At 54.3% G+C, this 24,035-nt stretch overlaps 1 protein-coding gene across 7 annotated transcripts in view; it reads left to right on the forward strand.

Annotated features, from left to right (window-relative positions):
* The first annotated feature begins 16,026 nt into the window (after window positions 1–16,026).
* Window positions 16,027–24,035, forward strand: part of LOC138060866 (atos homolog protein B-like) — a 40,778-nt gene continuing 32,769 nt past the window's right edge. For 4 of the 7 annotated variants that reach the window (XM_068926584.1, XM_068926589.1, XM_068926592.1 and 1 more), the window contains exons 1-2: window positions 16,027–16,102; window positions 22,129–22,225. The gene's annotated coding sequence lies outside the window, so the exon portion shown is untranslated. Of the gene's footprint in view, window positions 16,103–16,134; window positions 16,236–22,128; window positions 22,226–24,035 lie in introns of those variants that run through there. The other 3 variants (XM_068926587.1, XM_068926590.1, XM_068926585.1) reach the window with 1 other exon arrangement.

The raw sequence follows: 24,035 nt of genomic DNA on the forward strand, positions 1-24,035 counted from the left end.
TGTTAAAAAGCAAATATGAAAGCAGAATTCAACAATCCCAGGCTTCCTCTGTTTTTTTGCGATGAATCTTACTGTTGTATGTTGGGATCAGAACAGATACTGTTCACAAGCTTTGTGAGCCTGCTAAGAGGTGAGGATTAAAAGAAAAACCAAAAAGGAGGAAAATACTGCTCTACCAAGTTTATATACTATCATAAAACAACAAAAAAGGTCAATAAGCCTTTGCTCTATGCTTGTGAAAGTCCAGCTCAGTTGGATGCATTAAATGGTTCATGGAAATCAGCAAGAGTTGGAGAGAAATAGCCTGGCACAGATATAGTTGTTTAAACATTAGAGCGGTGATAAGGGGTCCTGCCGCCAGGCTGCAAGGATCCTGCCACCGTCAAGGTTTGGCTTGGCAGCAAGCTAGGAAAGCTGAGGAGCCAGGAGTCCCCAGTTACTACATTACGACCGCCAGCCCTATGCAGAAGTCTTCTGCCATGCCCTGGGGCAGGCAGCTACAAGCCTTACTGTAATGCCCGCTACCCTTTGCGGTACACCATGACACAACAGCCATCCCTCAGCTCAGCCGGGAAACTTCTCCAAACCCACCCATAAGGAAGGGCCAGAGGCTACTGGCACCTCCAGCCCCTACCTCCGTCCTGAGCAGCTCCCTTGTTATCCCAGCCCTGTCATTCCCCTTCCTGTTCCCGTTCTTTCTCATCTCTTCCTATCTGCCTAAGAGTTGAGCCGGAGCAGCTCTCAGAGCCTGTGACCAGAGCACAGCTGCAAGCAGCACCTTAAACAGCCTGGTACTGGCATGAGTTTGTCAGGTCCATGCTGAGCAAGTGACCAGCGCTTCTAAAGAGGAAACAGCTGCAGAACAAAACAATCTCAGAGAAAAAGGCAATAACAAGGAAGCGTCACCGAGATCCAGATCACAAGCCGCAGCAGAAGGCAGGGCAATGCAGGAGGAGCTCCTCTCGCTGGAGTTTTCTCGGAGGAAAAGAAAGCAAGTTCAGGTCTGAGCCTCCAGACAGAGCCTGGTGTTTGCAGGCAGGAAAGCAAAGCCTGAGAACTGCAGCCACATGGCAGTGCAGCCACGAAGCGGGGCACGGGGTCGGCCAGGCACATCCTGGCACCCTGGCTTAGCTCCTGCACGTAGAAACTGCACAGCCTGTGCTGACACCCACTGACGTAAACGGGTAGGATCATGATGGAGATGCCCAGAAGAAGGTTAAGTAATAATCCACCTGTCTGGACTCCCCAGGCTCTTCACAATTCAGACACTCTGAGGCACGGAGATGCTAAACAGACAAAACTCTGGCTTTGCCAATAACTGGAGGTCTAACTCCTGCCAGGAGGCAAAGCTGGGTCTCTAACTTCTAGCGACAAGAAGCCACCAAGAAACAACATACCTGAAATATTTGCTCATCTTGGAGCATCCTTGGGCAGTGCCAGCTGTGCTTTCTGCACCTAAGCATATAAAGCCAAGGTCCCAAGCACGTGCACTCAGCAGAAACCCTACAGCCCTTTCCTCAGGGCAGAGCTCTTGGTCCCAGTGTCCTGGCCAAATTCCAGCTGGGTAATTAGATCACAATTAGGTAACTGCTTGCATATGCCATTCCCCTTCCCTGGGGAGCCTGGCTCTAAATTACCTGATACTTTCAGGCCTCTTGGTCATTAGAAAGGCTGTTTCCCTTGCCAGTGGGAGCCTAAATGCTTGCAGAGCACAGAGTGGCTGCACTGCACGTGGCCTGCCTGTAGGATGAGTATCGCCTGGGTGGTGTGGATATTGCCCATGGCAGTCAGGAGTCCTCATGCCTTTTGGGGAGATGCTTATGTGTGCTTGCTCAGAAAGCTGAGGAGTGAACAGTATAAGACCCCAAACTGGAGAAATGAACCCAATATCATTGTTCTGCTTAGTGGATAGGAAAAGAAACAGACTGGCAAAGTCATTTAGTTGCACAAGGCATCATTTTGTGGTGTGCAGATTGAAATTCTTAATGACACTCGCTACAAATTGTTTGCTTCCAGATGCTATTTGCTTTCATGCTCAGAGTTACATGCATTAACATGGATAATTCTGCTTGGAAAAATGTTGAGAACTGGCAGCCGCGCAAGCCGAGAGCAAGTCAGCATCCAAAGCACGTGAATTTTTAGACAGATATCATACTTTTGTCATGTCTTTCGATCCTTGAATGCCAGCCATTCATCTCCATGGGATATTCGCGTACATCCATACAAAGCTGCTCCCTGTTCACAAAGATACTGGCTAAGGAGATATTTCCTTTCATCACAAGATCCTTTATCCATCATCTGTCTGCCCCCCACACCCGGTAATTCCTCTCTCCCTCCTGTCTTAATCCCATCTCCATCTTCCTGCCTTTTCTCCCACCCCTGTGAGTCTGACCAGCTCCCACATCTGCTCTGCATTCCCCTCTCACCCATCGTCTCCTGGGGCCCCTAGCCCCATCTCTCTGAGGGAACAGGGACAGCTTTGGCAGTGTTATTGTTCCTCTTCCTTAAGCTGGGGTGCAGATCTAGGGTTCCCAAGGAGCTGTTGTTACTCTCCAGAGGGTGTAAGACAGAGCAGGACCACACTAGGTTGTCCAGGCTCTTCTGGCCCCATCCTTCAAGAGTGGTATTGGCATCTTGAGTGCACAAGGAAGAGCTTGACCTCTGCTCTTCATCAGCCTGGGGACAGCTGTATCCGAGGAAGTGGGAGGGTACAGCGGGAGCATTCAGGCTGGGGAGGAAAGCTGTGAAAGTGCTGGAGGGTCTCGTCACACTGCAAAACAGCAATGCCAGCTAAAACCTCACCCCTCTGAAAATCCATAAGGAAAGCATCCAGTTCCCTGAGAGGAGAGTTGGTGAGTATAAGCACAGGGAGAGAGACCAGGCACTGGTCAATGGTGGCAGTGACCACCAGGCACTGGTCTCATCCCACCGGCTATCGCCTCGTGTTCCTGACCGGCAGTACCAGTGCTCTCTTTTGCATTCAGAAGCCCTTAAAAGCCAAATCCCTTGGCTGACACATCAACGGGACAAAGCCCAATTCCTCAGGCTGGTCACAGCCTGCAGAATCCACAGCAAGCTTTAATGACGGCAAAAAGCCAGATCTTCTGGCACCAGGGCACCATGCTGAGGAGCAAAGCCAACACAGACGCAGGAGGAAAGCATCCCTATCAGAATGCACTGTCCTAGAAGGCAGCCAAGTTTCTCTAGAGGTCTCTCGTGGCACCACTAGGCAGGCCAGATGCTGCTCTTGTGTGTGAAGAGCTGCTAAGATAGCACACAGGAGCATTGAAGTGCACGGATCCCTGCAGGCTGGCTGGAAGCTTCAGCGCAGAGGCTGGAAGCAGCAGAGATACCTGCTGAAAGCCACAGAGCCACAGGGAAAACCAAACGGGTCCTGGGGGTTGTTTGCAATCCGAGGGCTTATCAGAAAACTGCCGTGATTTGGTGTTATTTAGGGAGAGTTTCTCCATGTGGCCTTGACAGTTTAGTGCTGACAGAGTGAGTTTGTTCAGCACAAAATCTCTAGCTGCAGGGTGCTGCCACAGCAGCATGAATGTTCGTTAAGTAGTGTTTACCAATTACACCTGCATGTAGGGATGGAGGCACTGGCGTCTCAACCTTGTCTCCACTTTCTAGAAGGAAGAGCGGAGCTTTTCTAGCGCTTTAGGTGTATGCTGGACTGTCTGCCAAACCATGAGCAAAGCCCTTCCCCACAGCAGGGAAAGCAGGGCAACAACGCACACCAGTGCTCTGGCCAAAGAGCCGAGCAGGCAGCAGTGCTGGGAGCAGGCAGTTCTCTTGCAGAAGCTATCAGAGCCAAAGAACCTGCCCTTTGCACACAGGGGTTTCTCAAAGCTCATCCTTGCTGCACGCTGTCAGCTCGGTCATTTCTAAATCCCTGCGTATCCATTAGGATGAGTTCACACCATAAGCAGACCCTCTGCCACCCTCAGGTACCACCTGAGTTTGTGCAAGTCTATAAAACTGCGCTGCTCCTCTGCAAAGCTGCTGCTCAGGACATTTTCCAGCTCCTCCTTGGGCCTGCCTCCATCCCAATGCAGTGTGCAAGGTGGAGCGGGTGCTTTGACCTCCCTGGTTTGTCACCACTGGGGCACTGACCACTTTTTATCCTTAAAACCATGTTTTCCTTTGGATTCTGTGTCCTATCTCTTCTCACGTTGTTTCCTTGGGGTGTCCTTTGGAGCGTGCATCCCACTTGGCTTGCTGTGAGATTCCCTTGCTTCCCCCTTCCACCTTCTGGGGGAGGATTTAGCTGGGCAAACACAGGTGTCTGCAGCATGGCCACCTGTATCTGGCTCCTCCCACTATGTTCCCCTCTGTAATCAGTGGAAACACCTCTCAGGCACAGTTCCCTTCGTTCTCAAATACATATTCAACCTAGGTTAGATGCCCTAAAAGTACGTATTTGTGTCCTTTGACTGTGAAGGGATCCAGGGGTTCTTAGCTCAGAAGAAGGAAAACATCAGATGAGATGAATCTAAGGCTTTATCTGTGAACGTGAACACCATCCATGCTGGGGAACCGCAGATCTGCCTCTCTGCCCCAGACTCGGCTTTACCCGTCCAAAATTAGCCTGGCCCTCTTTTTTCCTCACAGATAAATCCCACGGCCTCAAGCTCAACTTGGCTAAAACAGAGATCTTTACATCCGTCATCAGGTCCTTCTGTCATGGAGTACAGCATCATCGTCTTTCTAGTTTTTCCCGCCTGGCTGAACACTTGAACCATCTGGCTGATACAATCCTAAAGAGAAAACACTTGAACCTGCTGCATTTGTTACCCAGCTCCTGGGCTGTGCTGGCTGACTTCTTTCTGTTTTTCCCCAGTTCCCCCTGGAGTTGTCTCTACCTGCTATCATGTTCCAAATTGCAGGGGCTCAGAGGCAGGTTTATCTTTTTATTCTGAGCTTGCACAACACCTACTGAAGCGCAGCCTCTGTGGAGCAGGGAGTTGCTGCAGTAACTCCAACCGCAGTGACTGAAATGCCCTCTTTGCTTGATTAAATCTGAATGGGGATTAGCGATGGAGGAGGACAAGGCTAGAACTTTAATTCATGAATATTATCCTCTTTCCTTCCCCCACGCGTTTACAGCAGCAAAGTGGACGCACGGCTAGAAAGCAGCACTGTTGTGAGAGATACAGGGATCCCCCTGCTCCCCTGTGTGTTTAGTCCAGAGGCAGCCTGCAAAGATGAAACACTCACTCCCAAGCCAAGCCGGTCAGGGCGAGACGCCAGCTTCTGGAGATAGCTAGTTCCTGCGGAGCGTTCCTACAGGCTGTGTTCTGATAGCACAGCCTGATGATGGCTACCCAAACAGGAGCTGAGTGCCTCCCACCACAGCGTGGCCACCTGCACCCAAAGCAAGGTAGCTGTGATTGCTTCATACTCACTTCATATTTGATAGACATCTCCCTTGGGCCCTGCCTTGCAGGCACAGGCCGTTGGGCCAGAGGGTTTGCTAGGGCAGCTTTAAACAGCAGAACCCTTCAGCTTGCACACCAGAGCTTTGCTTTTAAAGCTGCCTTGCTTGTGCCATTAAGAGAGCCCTTTTGCCTCAGCAGCCTGGATCTGCTTTGGTGGCCAAAGGACACACTCAATGGCATAAGCTGCATCATCAGGTGACATTCATCAACACTGCTAAATCATTTTGGGGGTCTATATGTCTTTTCCTCTGAATTAAAACCGAAGCAGCTTTGCTAGCAGGGCTTTGTCGTGCAGATCTAAGTGTGAAAGACACAGAGGCAGGCCCTCTGGGCTGAAAATTGCTTAAGGGAACCTGAAAACACTTTGCATCCACTGCTCACACTGCCAGCATCACTGTGGCATCCTCCACCAGCGTAATGCAAAGGGAACCTCAGCCCTGGTTAAGGGGGCTTCACTCTACCCCGGCCAGGGGCTCCTGGCGCCCAGCACCCCCTCGCCTGCCTTTGCATGCAGCACTGGGATCTGCTCTCCAACGGAGGCTTCCCCACTCTGGCTGCACCCACAGGGTTTGGAGCAGGAAGCCAAGGCGCCTGCCTCCCCCCGTGGCGGTGACCTCGTTTGCTCATGCACCCGTCTGCGCAGAGCCCGCGAGACTGATCCGGGGAGCCCTGGCGTGGGCAGCTGGCAGGGATTTTTGTGTTGTTTAATTCTCAATCCTTCCGAGAGCCCAGTGAGGGATTGAGCGCGTACGCTGAAATGAAGGGCAGGCACACAGAGCTGAGCCGGATGCTGGGAGCTGAAGCTGCCAGGTGACAATGGTTTGCTCCGGAGATGTCCTACCATTCCCCCAAAAGTGAGAGAAGCTAGCACAGAAATAACAGCCAGATGTGGGCATTTCTCTGGCCAGCAAAGCACCAACCCAGCTCCCATCCTGGCTGGGGCTCGGGAAATGGCAGGGGGGCTCCTACCTCTGCATGAGCGGTGGTGATTCAGGGCGAGGAGAGTTATTCTGTGAGCCCCCTGCTCTCCACCGGAGCATGGGAGCGCCGAGACACCCTCGCCGAGCATGCAGTCCTGTGCACAGGGTTGCACAGCTGGGCACCGTGAGCAGTTGCATGCGGTCAGGTGCTCAGCAGGGAGTTTCTGGACGCAGAAGGGTGCAGCAGCGATGCGTTGACTCCGTCACGCTGCCCAGCCCTGTCTGCTAATGCAGCCTTACCAAGCAATCGCGAGGCTGTGATTTTTGGCAAGATCTAAACCTCCCAACAGTAGTGGTTAGTGCAGCTCCTCCTTCAAATCTGCCCCTCTGTTCCATGAGGTCCTTCTGACCTTATTTTCTCTAAAGATTGGGATGATGCAGAGAGGTCAATATTAAGTGTCCAATGAAGCTCCTTTTGCCTAGTTTCCTACAGAAGCTGGGAGCAGCCCCTATCCATAGGCCACAGCATGTAGGAAAGAAACTGTTTTCAAGGTTCAGTGCCTTGAAAGCTGGGTCCTACTGTATGGGAAAGGCTGGGGATGCCCAGCTCCTGGCCCTGCTCCTCGCTGCAGCTTCGCCCCCAGCACGTACTGATTTGGAGTGGCAGCCCACGGCAAGTCTCGCCCAGTTCGGTGCGTGCAGCACTGTTTCACCTGCTGCAGCGCACAGGCCACTGTTGCTTCATCGAGCGCTAAGCACTCTTGGGTTACGCCAGAAAAAAAAAAAAACATTTAATTTGAGGTAGTCTTAGATAGTCAAAGTTCGGGTTATGGGCATGGAAAGAGGGGGCAAACAGGTCCGGTATGAGATTCAGTAAATCCAAAGGAAGAGATGGTGGGGGCAGGCCTCTCTAAAAAGGCCTAACACACCAACAGCATTCCCACATGTCCCTGTTAGAGATGAGCAAACTGAAGACGGGAAAGGGATCACATCGAGAAGGAGCCAGGAAGAGAACTGCAGCCCCTGCAGCGCAGGCGCGCACGGCAGCTGCGGCTGCTCCGTGGGCACAGGGAAACCCCAGGCCTCCACCAGGAACCATCCTGACGATGCCACCACATTATCCCATGCCAGGAGCTCCACAGAGGGACAAAAATTCACCTGCAGAGGATGGATGGATGGATGGATGGATGGAAGGTGGGAACGACAAAGGGAGGGAGGGAAGAAAGAAGAGCCTGCTATGCCTCTTCATGGTGGTCTCACTGAACTCATCTGCTGGGACTCTCAGGTACAAACCAGACTCTGACCTGCAACAGGCAGAGATAAAACCAAGGAATATGGTGAGCCCCAAGAGGTGAGACCTGATCCCAAGCAACCACGAACCCGCACAGCATCAGGACTTCGTGAAAATGCTTTTCTTGATCCCTTTGCTGGAGGTGCGCAACCATGCCAGGGCAAGAAGCCCATGAACACTTTCAATGCATCCTAATACCCACACTTTAGCTTGGTTATTGAAGACCCCAGGGCATCCCTGCTCTCCACAGAGAGCCCATCATTCCCCATTGCTGTGCTGCATCACTTCACCCATTTCCACATTGCTCCTTTTTGCTCAAAAAGACTCTGAGAGAAGGTCTTGGTAGCCACTATGTACCCAGTACTGGCTTCACCCCAGGGACCCCCCAGTCCAGGTGCTGCAGGACTGGAGCCCACTGGCAGCACCCGGTGGGTGCTGGCTCCTCAGGTCCCCTTTCAGAGGGAAGGTGTTGGGCAGCAGAGCCACCACAGCTGAGGAGCAATGCATGGGTGCCCACAGGCACATCCTCCGGGATGCTGCCCAGCTGCCCTCACAGCCCTTATCCGGGCACACAGGGACATGCCAGCTCTAGTGCAACATAGACAGTTTTCTGGGTCAGGCAGGTCTCAGCTCATTCAGTGCAGGCTTGTAGAGGGCACACACCGCTCAGCGTCACGGGTGCTCGCAGGGGACATGCTCCGTGGCAGTACCCGTGGCAAGCACTGGTTTGTGCCACCCAGGCTGCTTTGGCCAGTTTCAGTGGTTTGGTGTCTCCCTGCTGCTCCCTGGGCCAGGGGTGCACGCAGTCTGCTTTAGCAGCATCTGTCCATCCTGCAATGCTGAGTCCAGGCCATGCCAGGGCTGGGGCAGCACCCTGTGGGGGATGCGCAGCCCAAGCCCCCGGGGACCAAACCTCCCCTGCCAGGGCAGGCAGAGCCCAGCTTTCCCTGGGAGGGAGCCGGACCCAGCCCTGCTGAAAATAAGCAGGGCTGGACTGCCACCTTGTGCCAACAGGCAGCATCCACCGACCGAGAAAGGCATGGCAAGGGGTTTTTAGTAACCCAAAAAGATGAGGATATACCCCAGGGCCTCAGAGGAACCCCCACTGACCTCAGCACCCATCCGGGAGCAGGCAGCCCACCTGCAGCATCTCACTGTGGCTGTGCAAAGTTCGGCCCTGCCGTTCAACAGCCGTGTTGGAGGAATCGCCAAGGCGGTGAAGCCGGTAGCCCCCCAGGTCGCCCAGGCTGCGCAGGGTGCAGGATCCCAGCAGGGCCAGCTCCGGATGTACAACAAGCTGCAGAGCTCCAGGTCAGGGCTTAGCCCCAAACGGTGAGCACGGCCAGAGAGAAATGCTGTTGGCTCCCCTGCAGCTCAAGCAACGGACTGTGCCAGCCCACAGCACAAAATCTGGGCACAGGCAGGTGCCCAGAGCCATACCGGGAGCGAGCCAGCAGCCTCAGGTCAGTGCCGTCAGGGCGCAGGGCAGCGGCAGCAGAGCCTGCAGCGTTGGGAGGCATTTCTGGGTGGGCCGCGGGATGCACCGCCTCGCCACCAGCTCAGCCAGGCGCCTCTGCCACCACCAGTGAGGTGACGTCAAGGGGAAGTTTGCCGTGCGCTTTCGGCCGCGGCACCGGGGCTCGCACATCTGGTGGCAACAGAGGCTGCCGGCCCGGCCAGGCGGGCAGCAGCGAGGCAGAGACATCACCGCGTGGCTCCGGGCAGCCCTGGCACGCACCGGCCCCAGTGCGGCCCTCGCTGACTAGCTGCCTGGGACAGATGGCTATCTTGGTTAGCAAATAATGGAGTTTATCAGTCCCTCCCTTATTTTTAAAGTCAGGTACAAAGGAAGGAAAACGTTTCTGTAGGGAAGCTGGCACAGGAGAAGCTCAGGCACAGGACAGCAAGGGAGGGATGCATTCCCCTGTCCTGGTACATCACTCTCCAGGGCCAGCTGGGACAAGCAGCGCCCTGTCCCACGCCTGCTCCTCCCTGGGGCTCCCTGGTGCTATGCTAAACCTGCACCGCATTACCCAAATCACTTGCTCCATGCTCACGGCAGAGAGCAGCCGGGTTGCTCCAGACAGCAGCACTGCACAGGGAACACGCACATGGGAAACCAAGGCTCCTGGGCTTTCGTTCAGAGCAGTACTACAGCCATATCCCTCACTTTCCTGAGCCCTAGTGCTGTGCTAGTTAGATCAGGCACAAATTACTTCCTCCGAATTGCCCAGATGGTAATCAACAGCAACTGATTCTAATTTACCTCTCTTTTGCTGTTTTGCTGGCTGCCCCTTGCCTTCCCTGTGCTATTAAGTTAAGCTAAATTGGTTGGAGTGATGAGTGTCTCCAAGTGGTAAAGCACTAGCCGAAAGATCATGTTGTCTTGCTGTGCTACAAGATTTATTTTCCTCTGGAAGCAAATACTGAGCTTGTATCCCAGCTTGGCTGGGCCAGGCCTGGAGTGAAGCTGGCAGCACCTCTTTCTATGTTTTCACCCTTTGCATCACAGAGAAGGGCTAGGGCCCTCTGGGCGTCCTGGCTTGAGCTCTGCCCTGCTTGCAGGACTGCTGGAGGATCCATCTCTCTGGTAGGAGCAACACCCTGGGGGCTGGGGTCAGACTGGGATAGCCCTAGTGGGGATTTTGGCTGTCCCAGAGGAGAAGAGTGAGTGGGGGCTTGCTTCCCTGGTGCAGAGCTGGCCCATGGTGTTCCACTAGCTGGTTCCACTGCTGAGCATGGGGTGGCAGCTGGCCCCCACCCTTGAGCCCTGCTGGCAGGGACTGACAGTGGGAAGGGACCCTGGATGTCCTTAGCTAGACCTTCTGCTTAGAATGGGTCTGTAGCCATCCCTGCTTCATATCTGCTGTGGCTTAGCAGTATTGGAAATCCCCAAAGATGGACATCCGCCCTCCAGGTACTTGCCCTGGGGTTGCAGATCTCTCCTGCTGAAACTTTCTCTGCTGTCCACTCTGAACCTGCTAAGTGGCAACTTGTGGCTGCTGCCCCTCACTACACCACATGCCAAACAGCTCTGGGGCAGCAGCTCCAGGATGAACCTTTTGAGTGTTGCCTACAGCTAAGATCCCTATCTTAAGGACCCCCCACGGGCATGTCAGACACAGAGGGAGCAAAATGCTGTGGCTACAGCCAGAGCCCTAGGCTAGAGCGCAAGGTTAATGGCCCATCTCTTTAGGTGGGCCACTAGTTGCTTTGCCTCTCTGTGCCTGAGTCCTCTCACAGTCCCAAGGGGGCTGCAATGCTGCTGTCTTTGGCAAGGCCATGGAAAGAGACATTACTGTAGCTAGGAGGGGGGTGTGAGGCTCCGGAAGAAGACAGCAACCAAGCCCAACCCTAGCACCACTGCTGGATAAAGTGACATCAGAGCCTTTTCTCCACAGTAGAGCTGTCAGGCCCCCTATGCCTAGCAAGACTCTGAAGCCAAGCAGACACCCCCAATTTGGGATGAGGTATTGGGGCACCTGGGCTCGCTCGGGTGACTCCAGCTGAGTTGTGACCCTGGGCCCCACTCTGAGCAGCACAGGGAAGCGCTCCTGCAGGTGCAGCAAGGAAACGCTGCTCCTATCCCCTCCACGAGGGGAGGAAACTCTCCAAGCGTGACTCATATCTCCAGTTTTACAGCCATTTCGGTCGAACAGGTAAACCAAGCTTGTTGCTCGAAACAGGTTCCAGTAGGCGAAAGGTCCCGTGGTGCGAGCATGCGTTCCCCTAATGCAGACACCTCTGTGGGCTCTGGCTTGGCCATGCTGGGCACCATGGGGCTCTGGGGTGCCTCCCCTCCCTAACAATGGCATCGTGGCATCACATCAGCTGGGGAAGGAGAAAGCAAGGCAGGGTGTGGCCTCTCCACCCTGCTAAAATGCTGGAGAAGGTGAGAGGCAGGAAGGGACCTGGAGCGAGGAGGCTGTGCTGAGAGGTGACTGGGGGTTAGTTAGCTGCTTGCAGCAGGATCCAAGGTCTTTCTGCAATGTGCAGAGGGCTGAGACTGCAAGAAAAATAAAAGAACAAGCCCTTTTGCAACTGCCTGAAGAACAGATGACTGTGTGGCTATGCAAAAGGAGAATTGACATGCAACGCTCCTCTCCTTCTCTCACACCCCTGCCCCTTGGACTTTTTCCTTCTCCTTTGCCAGCTGGGATGAGGAGTCATGTGGGGTGTCCAGCCATCACTCCCAGCAGGACGTCTGGTCCGGCCTTGCTGTGGGTCTGTGCCCAAACCACCCAGCATGGCTCGTGAGGGGCCTCTGAACAGCGTGACAACTGATTCCTACAAACTCTTCCAAGGACCTTTTAAAATTCCCTGTGACCTCTTCCTGGCAGAGCTCCAGGTTTTTCAGTGCTCATTTCTTCATATGCTCCTTGCACTGTTTTACCGATATGGACCTGGGTTGGGTGCGCGTAGCGTGGTCCAGCCTGCTGCATGGGCAGAGGGTAAGTGATGCAAGGGTGCCTACAGAAGCACATCTTGCCCCATAAACTTTGAGACATGATACGCGTACTTTTGTAAGGCGCTTTTATGACTGCAAACTTACTCATGCCAATGAAACAAGCTTGTGCATGGGGAAGTCACCTTTCCATAACTAAAACCTACAGCAGGAGCCTCATTGGTGTCAGCCTGCAGAGTTCCTAATCCTGTTTGAGATCCGCACCCCAAGAGCCTCTCCAGCGAGAGCAGCCAGCCTGGCAAACTGGCTGAACCGCCCCAGCCCAGCGTGTGAGCCGGCCCATCGGGGCAGTGCTGGCAGCGTCGGCAGGCAGCTAACCCAATGATGAACTCACCAGTGCAGAGTCACCTCGCCAAGGCACCGTTCAAAGGGAAGCCCTGCAGGCAGCAGAGCTTATTACGGAAGGACGTTGTTCCATCACGCGCTGCCTGGGACACCCCATTTTCCTGGGAAAACACTCTCCTCCCAGCCTGTCCAGCAGGCAAGCCACTGGAAGATATCTAGTATGGTGCAGATCCCTGTGTAAGGTATTTAAACCTCTTTTTGCCCTGCTTTTTGCATTGTCTTAGCTAATCTTGGGGAAGGGGTTTGCAGAGAGTGGAGGAAAATCACTCCCTGAAAGCCATGGCTGTGCTGTCACTCTGGGGAAGGAGGCGTTGCTCTAGTGCAGGAACTTTCCCCCTTCCCTATCTCCTCTGAGCTTCTGGAGGTTTTCCAGCCTCTCTCTGAATGGCTGCTCTCAAGTCTATGCTACTCTTTGCCATCAAATGACCACAACTGAATTTGTGGAGAGGGAATTGGATGGGAGCAGACAAAAAAGCAGCGTGTGCCAATCTGCAAAACAATCCAGGGCAGAGAGGGACCTGCTGGCCTCGATCCTGTGCTGCGGGGAGAGGCGATGAGCTGCCCTCAGACAAGGAGACGAGGTAACAGCTAGCCCCACCTCGCCTGTTAAAACGAGTTTTTACATCCTGCTCCTTAATCCTGTTTTTGGAACTGGAACATGTTTTAAAAATCAAGGAAGGTTGCTAAGGGACAGTGTACTCGGCAGGGACACCGCTTGCAAACCCTAAGCACTCAAGAGCAGGAGGTAAATAACTTGGGATATTATAAATCCTTCACTGCCCGCACGATAAACAGAAATGTATTATTCTTGTCAAGGACAAAGGAGCCCATATTTCCCCACAGCCAAGGAGCTGAACCAGCAAATCTTTTGGATTCAGCTCCGTGGCAGGTTCAGCTGCGACTGAAGTTGTTCCAGTTCAGTTCCTGTTCAGGCCAATAATGGTTCGTTAACCATTTCTTAACCCCAGACTCATTTCAGCCAGTTTAGGCTGGAAAACATGGCCTGTACAAGCAGCTATGGGATGGGGACCAAGCGGCTTTCAAACCCTCTTGTTTCCGTGGCCTCTGCTCGCATTCCCAGCTGGACGCTATAGCTCCTCACCAGTGTTGCAGGGCTGACACATGGGGCTGAAAGGGCGGAAAAGCTAAATGTTGCCCCTGGAGAGCATGGGAAACTCACGCTGTGGCAGATGAGCAGGGGGCAGGGGGGACCTGCTGCCCTTTGCAGGCTCTCCCTTGCCGAAACCAGCACCTGCACGCACACATGCACACAGATGGGCACGTCCATACACCAAAGCATGCGGTGGTGGCGTGCCTGCAGGTGTCCACCACACGCTTCCAGCAGCGATGAGGACATGTAGATGTCCTCTGCAGGAGGGCAGGAACTGAAGCTCTGGCCGGACACCTCCTAAGGGGAAAAGGATGGGGGTTTCTGCAGCTGGGGAGGAGCTGTTGGCGATGCCTCTCCACACGCTGTAGTGCGTACAGATCCTTCGTTTTGAACAATGCTGTGATGGCCTATCAGTTTTTCACTGATGCTATTTTGATGTGATTGCTGGAAAATTAGGGAGGATTCTCGTTCAGCAGACCTGAATGTAAGTGCTCAGGTTGTGTCCCGTTTGAGGAAAACACAGCAACAGTTCAAACTGGCTTCCAGCCTGGGCTGCCTCACAACATAATCTGCTTCTCTCTGCTTCAGGCATGTCTCTATTCTGAAATGAAGAAAATGTGCCATCTCTTTCAAGGCAGTGGCTCCCGAACCATCGGGAGCAAAGACCCACTGATGGATGATGTGTTCCTATCATCACACCTGGAACTGTGGAAAAATAGCCCACACCCTCATGGAGCCAGCGTTTTTGGAACAGCCATGAGTTTTTGGAAGAGGCATGAGAAAGATCTCCTACAGTAACAACCTGGGGCCCCAGAAAAAGAGGAGGGTCCCATGTTTGTGGCTGCTCTGCATCCACATAGTAGCACACTTGTCCTGCCACTTCTTTCTGTAAGCATAGACCAGGGTGTGAAATGGCTGGCTGTACTGCCCTATCCTTTGGCACGGCTATTCCTGGAGTGCGCTGAGCATGGCTTTGTCCATGACAGCATGTCTGAAAATAATGCCCCTGAAAAGGGAGCGAGCTGAAAAGGATGTTGGAGCTGAGTAGCCGGTATGTTGTCAATTAGCATCCATCTTGCTGCACGCTAACATAGTCAGAAGACGAGATCCTAGTTATATTTATCATTTGACAGTACTGGTCTCTGCTATTTTTAGAGCAACATTGCATCTGTGGCTCACTGAGAAGCAAGATAAGTCAGCTATGGGGTTGACTTTCACAGGGTCTAATCCAAATTTGCTGCAGTTAATGAGTCATTTCAGTGATCCAAATAGCCCTTGGTCAGGCTTTTGGGCTAAGTCAGACCCTAAGAACTGCTATTCCCAGAGGCCTGTCTAGCCCAGGGTCTCCATCAGACAGTAGCAAAGCCTGCTGCCCTTAATGCTTGTTCTGTGCCTAAATATTTCTGACTAGTCATTTTTTAAGGCCGCAACAGCCTATCAGCTATCCTTGCAAGATCATTCCTGACACAGTATAGACCTTTTCCAGCACAGTATCGCTCTGATCAGCGTGTGAGTGTGTGCCGTGGAGTCCTGTCAGCTCACGGAGGCTGGGGATGCCCTGACGGTCCCACCTGAGGAAGCTGTGTCTGTGGGGCTGGGGGCTGCGGATGGTCCCACCAGGAAGCTGTGTCTGTGGCGGGAGGAGGCTGTGTCCATGGCCCAGGTGGTCCTGCCCAGGGTCAAGCCTTATCTGTGGGGCTGGGGGAGCCTGAGTGATTCTGTCTGGGGGCGGCCATGCCTATGGGGCCGGGGGGGGGGGCATGTTCACAGAGCTGGGGGGCTGTGTCTATGGGGCTGGGGCAGGCCGTGTTGGTGGGGCCAAGGGGGCGTGTCCCTGGAGCCGGGGCGAGCCTCATCCGTGGGGCCCCATCCATGATTGCAGAGCTGGGGAAGGCCGCGGCTGGGGGGCTGTGCCTATGGGGCCGGGGGGTTCTGTGGGGCCAGGCAGGCCATGTCCATGGGGCCAAGCTCCTGTATCCATGGGGCTGGTGGAGCCATGCCCGTGCGGCTGGAGGGGTGTGTCCGTGGGGATGGGGCGGGGGCTGTGTCTGTATGGGCAGGGGTCCCACGTCGGTGGGGCCAGGTCCCCACATCCATGGGGCTGAGCGGGGCCGGGTCCATGGGGCAAGGTGAGGGACCCTGCTGCGGGTCAGAGGTGAAGGGTCACGGCTGCGGCAGCCCCCCCCCCACCGGCCGCTGAGGCTGGCCCCGCCCCCCAGGCGGCGGCCAATGGGGAAGCCGCTTTGCGTGAGACCGCCCCTTCCCCGCTGTCATCACAGACCCGCACGTGGAGGGGGCGGGCCGGGGGCGGGGCCCCTCCGCCGCTCGTCACCACTCCCCCGCCTGCCCATTGGCCGCGCGGCCCCACGGCTCGCCTCGCCCCTCGCCGTGCCCCGCCCACCCCACCAATCAGCGGGGAGGAGGCGGGCGCAGGGGGCGTGGCGCCGCGGGCACCCGGAAGGAGCGGCCGGAGTCGCGCAGCAGTCGGGGCCGAGGCGGCGGCGGCGGCGGCGGCGGGGGGCGCTGGTGGGTGCCGGCCGCGGCGGGGGCGGGGAGGCGGGGGAGGGGCGGCGGGGCGGGGCCGGCCCGGCCCGGGCGGCGGGGACGGCGCCGAGGGGGTTAATGTGCCCCGTCCTCGCCGCCACCCCGGTTCCAGAAGGTTCGGGGGCCTGTTGGGGGGCCGGGAGGGCGGGGGGGGGGCCGGCACCGGTGCGACCGGGGAGAACTGGGGGGACAGTGACAGGGTGGGGGCGGGGGGCCGTGACCGTGGGGGCCGTGAGCGGGGAGAGCTGGGGGACTGTGACTGGGGGCGGGGGGGCTGCAGCATAGGGAGGGCAATGACTTGGGGAGGGGGATGTGCCCAGGGAGGGGGGCTGTGACTGGAGGGAGAGGTTGGGGGGGGGTTGTGAGTAGGGGAGGGGGCCATAGCAGGGAGCCTTGTGGCCAGGGCTTCTGCTGGGGGGGTTGCTGTGACGTGAGGGGGGGGGACTGTAGCACGGGTTGCTTTGATAGAGAGAGATCTGGGGCTGGCGGGGGGGTGCTGAGTGGGGGACTGTGAACAGGGCTCCTGCTCAGGGAGGGGTGCTGTGGCTGGGGTGGAGCAGGCTCTGCTCGGGGGGCTGCACCCCTACCCTGGCACCCTCCTCCCTGCCACCCCTGAAGGCCCTGTGCCAGCTCTGGTCCCTGTGCTGGGTCTGCAGGTATGAACTGGGCTAGCTCAGGCGAGCTGTGCCGTCTCCCAGTATCATCCTCCAGGGCCACCTCCTCTCCGCTGTGACACAGGGACGGACAGTCTGCCCACAGCAGTGCGGACAGGATGGGGCCTCTTCTTCTGCCTCTTCCTCTTCCTCCTCTAGCGCACCAGCTCAAACCCAGCCCCAGCTGGGAGTAACTGGGTGCTCTCGTGCCCCTTGGACTGTCGATGCCTTAGGGACCGGTCCCTGTGGGGCTGTGCCAGGGGCTTAGAGCTGCTGCGCCGTGCTGTGCCCCTGCCACGCAGCGTGCCGAGCTGGGGAGCAGGACGCGCAGCTAGTCCGGCGCCTGCTTGGCCTGCACCTGCCCTCTGGGTAAATCACACCATTCGGTGTGGGGCTGCTAAAGCAGTGCTGGAGCGGATGTGAATCCCCAGCATCCGTGGTGAGAGGCCTGCTGCCCTCTGGTGACAGGAGGCACAGGCGGAAGGGCAGTTTGGGAGGACATTTACTCACGTAAAAGGAGCAGCTGGGGACTTGGGATTTTCAAACATGTCTCTGCGGCTGCAGTACCCAATTTCTGCAGAACTCACAGGGGTGGTGCTCAGCGTACTCTTGGAAATCCCAAATGTTATGTTTGGAAAGCATTACCAGAGCTGCCGTTCGTTAGGAAAGACGCATGTGATGTCTGTGTGTTAGGAGCTGGGATTGTGGTGGGCTTGCTCAGAAACCACCTGTGCACATGGCCCATGTGGTGACATGTATGGGGGGCATGGAGTTATCACAGGGATCTCTAGACTTTTTTTTAAGAGGAGTGTAGAGTTTCCCGCTGCTGTGGAAAGCACATAGGGTATGGTCTGGGAATGCCATGCTGCCTTTTAGGATACTTTTAAAGTAACTTCCATTCAGTGCCTGTGTGAGAAGTATTGCACAAGGAAAAATCTGCTCATGGTTGTGTCCTCCTCTGCCTAAATTGCTTGTGGTAGCCATAGCAAAGAGGTGCAGCTGGGACCTTGTGGTTATTGTGGCAGTATTGAATCCTGACACGAAGAAGAGGTTGAGGAAACTTGCTGATATCTGAGGAAGGTAAACAAGTTGTGGCAGGTGAAACTGGAGAGAAATTTCCAAATCTTAACAGTGCTGGAGTTGCTTTTGGCTGAGCGCTGCTTTAAAAAAGCCTTTGGGATCTGGAGAACTGAGTCGTCTTGTAAAGCCCCACTGCCTTCTTATTTCATCTCAGCGTGCAGAATAGCGGCAGTGGATCTAGAGGGGGTCCTGGCATAAGTGAGAGAGAGAGAGAGAGAGAGAGAGAGAGAGAGGGCCCTGCTGGGGACTACATGTCCCAGCATGCAGCGCTCTCGGCACAGCTGAGCAGCCAGTTTGGGCAGTGCTGCTGCTGGGATCTGCAGCCTCCTGGCAGTTTTATCTATGCTGTTTCTGCTGGTAGAGCAGAAACAGGACCTGGGTGGGAAGAGAGTTTTACTTCTGTCCTTGGGGACAGTGTCTCGATACTACAAAGTTTTTTGTCAGCGCGGGATGTCACGTTGTCACCACAGTGTCTTTTGCAGAGGAGACAGAGCACCTGCTTTTGCTTTCTCTGCAGCGACTGCTCCTGAGTCCTCCTTGGCAGGTTCCTGCTGACTCTCATGAGCTCTGAACACATCCCTTCCCGTGGGCCCTGGGGTGGCCAAGACGTGTGGGGCCAGCAGAGCCCTCTGATCATTGTTGCAGCCATAGAGCTAGCTGTTCTCGGGAAGCTGCGCTTGTTGACTGAGGTCACTGCCTGGGTGCCTGCTCTTCCTGGGTCCGTTCTGCAAGTGGGACAGGGCTGGGGCTGTGTTTCGGCACTACCACTGATGCACCTTGTTTCTGTTCCCCTGTGTGAGGAAGGTTTCTTACCCCTTGCTGGAAGGAAAGCTGGTGGTGATTACTCTGTGCTGACTTCAGGACTTTGCTGTCGGAGGCATGGCTCACTGATGGATTCACCCGCTCTGCCATCTTTTCAGCAAACTGGGCAGAGGAGCTCTCTATACGTTGTCATTCACCTCTATCCTTCCTGCAGAGATGGACTTCAGGGGATAATGGATCACTTTAATTTCACTTTTAGGGTTGTTGCTTCATTCCTGGCAGCATTCTCAGCAGGCAGATCCAAGTGCCCAGGCCCTATATACTCCTATATATAGCGATATAGCGATGAGCTTTCCTGGGCTGTGTTCCCTCGGCGGTTTCAGGTCTTGTTCCTTCTGGGCACGCAGAGCAGCAGGAAAGGAAGTTCCCTCCCTGAGTTCAGCTGACCTTTGAGGGCTGGGAAGCACATCTGCACTGCTCTTCTTCCTCCTTTTTGTCTTGTACCAGCTTTTACTCCTGGTGCATCTCTGCCCTCTGCTTCTCAGTCAGCCTGTGCACGAGCTCCCAGACCTATTCTCCTTTTAGGGCTGTCATACTGCTTCTGACTCTCAGAGGATGGTTCAAGGGAATGGTTATTAGTCCCACTCTTGAAAGTTGATGTTCCTTGACTCCAGAGTCTTTCCCAGTCCTTTACCTGCGCTTAGTGCTCTGACCCTGGCTGTGCTTGTTCCCTGCAGCGCTAGAGTTGGTAGATGCTCTCGTTTACTCTCTGGAAATCCACAGCGCCTAGAGGACCAGGATGCTCTCTGGATACAGAATAAGAAGACACACCACTTAGCAGTATTTGAGTATGGGACAACAGATGCGGAAAGGGAAACGTGAAGCCATGTTGCTTAGAAAAAATGGTGCCCACAGCTCACTTCCAACATAGCTGTAGTCAAATTTATCAAAGATATCACAGCTGGAGGAATTGATGAGTGAGGTTTGATGCAGGACAGGTGTGAAGGGCAGCGAGAGAGAAATCCCAAAGGGAGTCATTTGTACATTAACAGATGGCTTGCGGAGGACATCATTGTGGGTTATTTGGCAGTACGGTTCTTCTGTGGGAGGATTTTGCCTGATTTTTCTCCGCCTTGCACCACATGAGAGGGACCCCCTTCCTCCAGTGGGTTGTGTGGGCTCGGTTGCGTTTCTGAGCCTTCTTTCCGTCCTTTCTGTCTGCAGCACCTGGCAGTTCTGCTTCCTGACGCCCTGTTATTTGACCGACTCTTATTCTTTCTTTTTCAGTTTTGCTTGTGATCACGCACAAGTGAGCCAGGTGACAGTAACCTCCTGAGAATTCAGCTTGATCTCTCAAAGTTTGGAGTTTGCTTAAAAGCTTTTTTCTTCAGCTGGGAAGTTTCCTTGCAAATCTTTGTTTTTCCTTTGCTCCTCTCTTTCATAGTCTCATTTGCTTTGTCTTGTGAATGCTTAGCTGCCAGTGAATATATTTCCCCATGTTTCTGTTAGTGTCCTCAGCTGATTGTGAATCCTGAATGAACAGCAGCTGAGCTCACATGCTCTGCCTTTCAGAGAGCTTTTTCAGGACTGGCTAGTGGTTTGCAGTCATACTCGCCTGTGTTGTGGCCTCAGCAGCTCCACCCCCCACCGCCACCCTGCAGCTAAGCAGCGTGATGGTAGAACAATACTTGGATGGGAGGCCTCCAAAGAAGTCCTGTGTGCCGTAAAAAAAAAGTACGGTTAGTGATTCATCCAGAAGTGCTTTTTAGTAATGAATCTTTGTCCCAGGCTAAGGCTGATGTTAACACTGGGATTCTTGTTATTGGAAGTTAGCAAAGATCCAAAGCCTTTTATGCAAGAGCTGAAGTGATAATCCAGATCTCCTGGCCTCAGTCCATTCGGGGTAATTGCATTCTTCCTGGGGAGTGTTTTCAACCAGTCCCTATTGGATGGTTCACCATCACTTCCTGTGCTAGGGCAGTATGCGGGTGGCAATACTTCAGTGGTGTCCAAAGCAATTCATGTCACTGGGGTGCTGAGGCTTAGAGCCTTCTGAGAGTCTTGTCTAAAAGGCAATATGGCAGAGCAGAGAACTGGTGGAGGGTTGGTGTGTGGGTTTTTTTTTTTTTCTCTCTCTCTTTTTTTTTTTCTTTTTTTTTTTAGTACACACACATTGTACGCATACTGGGGTTTGTTCTGCTTGTAAGCTCTCTGGAAACACAGCTGTGGTGACTAGCAGGCACAGCTGTTACAGCTTCGAGGTGGGCTCTCGTCCTGGGGCGGTGGTACAGAATGCCTTGCTAGCTGTATGGCTGCAGACAGCATTTGCCAGAAACTTGCTGGGTACCCTCATGACTGTTTGAAGGACCAGTGCTCTGCCAGTGAGCTGGTGTACAGGCTGTGTTTCTGCGTCATGGTGTAAAGGCTGAGGCAACGCCTGTGCTTTCTGGGGGATAAGCAGTGCAGCCTGCTCAGCAGTCTGCAGTGCTCTGCACGCTGCCGTTGTCCCGGTCGGAGCTGGCTTACGCTGCCAGTGTTGCTGCAGATCGCCTGTGTGCCACAGAGCGGTACCCAGAGCAAGGGGCCAGTCTGAGGAGCGGGGACTGCCCTTAACCAGCTCTCGCTGATTGTGCCTGCGGCTGGGGGAATGTTAGACGTGGTTTTGGAGAGGCTGTTATCATCCTGATTTTCAGGGCCTGCTGGACACAAGGGCCTAGCTCCCACACAATGTGGTCTCCAGTAGGCTATAATTACAGTAGTGGGAACCCGGGGAGGAGTTTTAAACAACGTCTTTGTGACAGTTCTGGCAGGCCTCACGGAGATTTCTATTAAGCAGTTGTCGTTTCCCCCCTTCACTGTAGCCTGGGAAACGCTACAGCGTTCGATTTGGCTCGGTCTGTTTAGGTTGTTGAGAGCTCCGACTTAGCCGGCAGCAAAGTTTGGCCCTTTCTGCCATGGCTCTGTGTTTCTGCACTCTGATTTAGTGGGTAGCTTGTGGAGACCGTAGTGAGAGTCTGTACTAGCAGCTAAACCATATGCCAGTGCACCCACCGAAGTACAGGCAAAGCCTTGTGTGGTGGAGCAAAGCACAGCTGCAGAGGGTGGAGAAGAATAAAGCCAAGGGTATAAAAAGTCCTTTACTTCCCACTTCAATTCAGTGAATGTGGACAGTGGCAGTGACCATAGCAATCCTCTCCAGCGATCCAGCTCTGGCTCTTTGGGGGAATCATACGTTCACCTGGAGTCACACGGGGAGTTGGGGTGGTGAGGTGGAAGAAGCGGGGCGGCTGTAGCCGGAGGGATGGCCTTAGCACTGGTAAAAGATGCTGTGGGATCTTCAGGTGCTGGGGTGCTCAGGGTCTCTCAGTGCTGTACATGCCACAAGCCCGCCTGCCTGCCTTGGGGTGAGAGCAATTACTGACTGTCTAGCGTTCAGAGGGTCTTCCTGTGTGGGCAGGTTATTTCACAGCTGCATTTAACCTGTATCTCTGCACTGTGCGCTTGTCTTTCCAGGCAACCCAGCACAGCCGGAACAAGCCATCCCCAGACCACGGTGTGGGAGCCGACAGCTGAGAGCTGCCTTTCCAACCTGTTTTAGCCCTGCACCAAGGTTAGAACCAGTCTGGTCAATACCCGTTTCCCTTCCTTTACCGGGGCTGTGTGATGGTCACTGGGAACCCTGTCCTTTCCTCCTCCCTCTCCTCAAGGGTCAGCTCTGTGGGGCCGGTGTCACTGCAGCCAGGTGTTCACATAGCCCAGGCTTCCTGGATGCTCCTGCCTCCCACCTCGCTGGCAGTGTGGCTAAGGGAGGCTGGATATCTATGACCTGTCCTGTTAAGACTGTTGAACCCTGCACGCGGTCAAGAAGCTCAAGGGCAGTATATTTTAAGCCCTTGAGAACTTGTTGTCTGTGCTGCTTGCTGAATCTGTCCTTTCATGCATTGGCACGTTGAACAGGAACGTTTCCCAGCTGCTGGTCTCTTCTGCTCACTGTCCTTCACCTGAAAAAACAGAGCTAAGACCTTGCCTGGAGTTCATGACAGGATGCAGGGCTCTTTGCTGGGCTGTTCGCTCCCTTGTGGCTTGCTCTTTTGCCTGGGAATCTCTGTAAGTCCAGGTCTTACTGCTGCTGAAGTTTGGTGCAGAGATTAGGACGGTCTGAGCTGTGCTCAGTGCGGGGGATACAGCGATATACCTGCCAAAATGAGAGGCAGGCTTCCTCCTTCAGGGCCCTTGCTGTTTGTGGGCTCATGCTAGTTCAGAAAGCCTCAGGTAGCCCAAGGACTCTCTTCTGTCTCGTGCAAAGAGCTTGGTGTAGTATTGGGACACGGCATAAATTGCTTTTCAGAGCATTTGTCAGAGAAGAGGTGAGATTCATGCTTGCTCACAGACATGGTGGATGAACCCTCCCCTCCACGTGCACACTTCTTGTGTACTCAGGGAACTCTAATTCCAGTGTTTTTACCATAGCTGCCTCCTTTCCCCAAAACCCCTTGCACATTACTGTCTTTCCCCGTCAGCACTGGTGCTGGCTGTGTGCTGCCACATTGCTCTGCCTCCTGCTCTCCCCACCAGTCCAGAGACTTTTTTCAATTGGAGTCTGGGCCTCATCCCTTCCTTTCCCTTCTGTTTCCCAGAGAGTGAAGCCTGATGCTGAAGTGGTACCCACAGCAAGCGAGGCAGGGATGCATTCACCTGGGAAGTTAGGAGGCAGAAAGGAAGAAGTCCCTCACCCATGTCAGCCCTGCCCTGTGCAGTGCAGACTTCCAATCACACAATGCAGTAGCAGCAAAGCAGCCCCTTTATCTGGCTGAGGAGGGGCAGTCACTAATACCTGCTCCATGCTGAGATCCCAGGTCTCTCTGAGCAACAGAAAGGAGATGGATTAAGTAGTAAGAGCAGAGGGAAGATTTGGTCTCTGTTCTGCTGGAGTTACTTACAGATCCCAGCCCACCAAGTTCACAGTCTCCTCTCAGGGCTCCCCTACATTTTGACAAGTGGCATTTTAACCTAAAGCTCACCATGTTGGATCCACTTTAATCCCCTTGCTGACCAAACAGCTTGATATCTTCAGGGACAGCAACTCTCCCACACACGTATAATGCAGTTTCCTCCCACTTCCTGGCCATAACATGAAACTTTTTCCCTCTCCTGTAACCCAGGTGATAGCAGTGAGCTGGTACTTGGACTGAGTTAATCTTTCTAGTTCAGTTTAATGCAGCCGGCAGTAATCTGGAAGCAAGTACACCTTGCAGATCCTTGAATAGACTTCTGGCACCTCTGTCAGGAATGAGGCATGATGCCCTTGCTTGCAAGCTCCGTAGACCTGGCTAAGAGGGGGTTTATACCCTCAACCAAAAGTAATCAGCGTGACGCTATTCAGTCTGTCGTTAGCACATTGTGGCTACCATTGTCCCTTG

The sequence above is a fragment of the Struthio camelus genome, chromosome Z, assembly GCF_040807025.1.
Source record: "Struthio camelus isolate bStrCam1 chromosome Z, bStrCam1.hap1, whole genome shotgun sequence".
Lineage (NCBI taxonomy): Eukaryota > Metazoa > Chordata > Aves > Struthioniformes > Struthionidae > Struthio > Struthio camelus.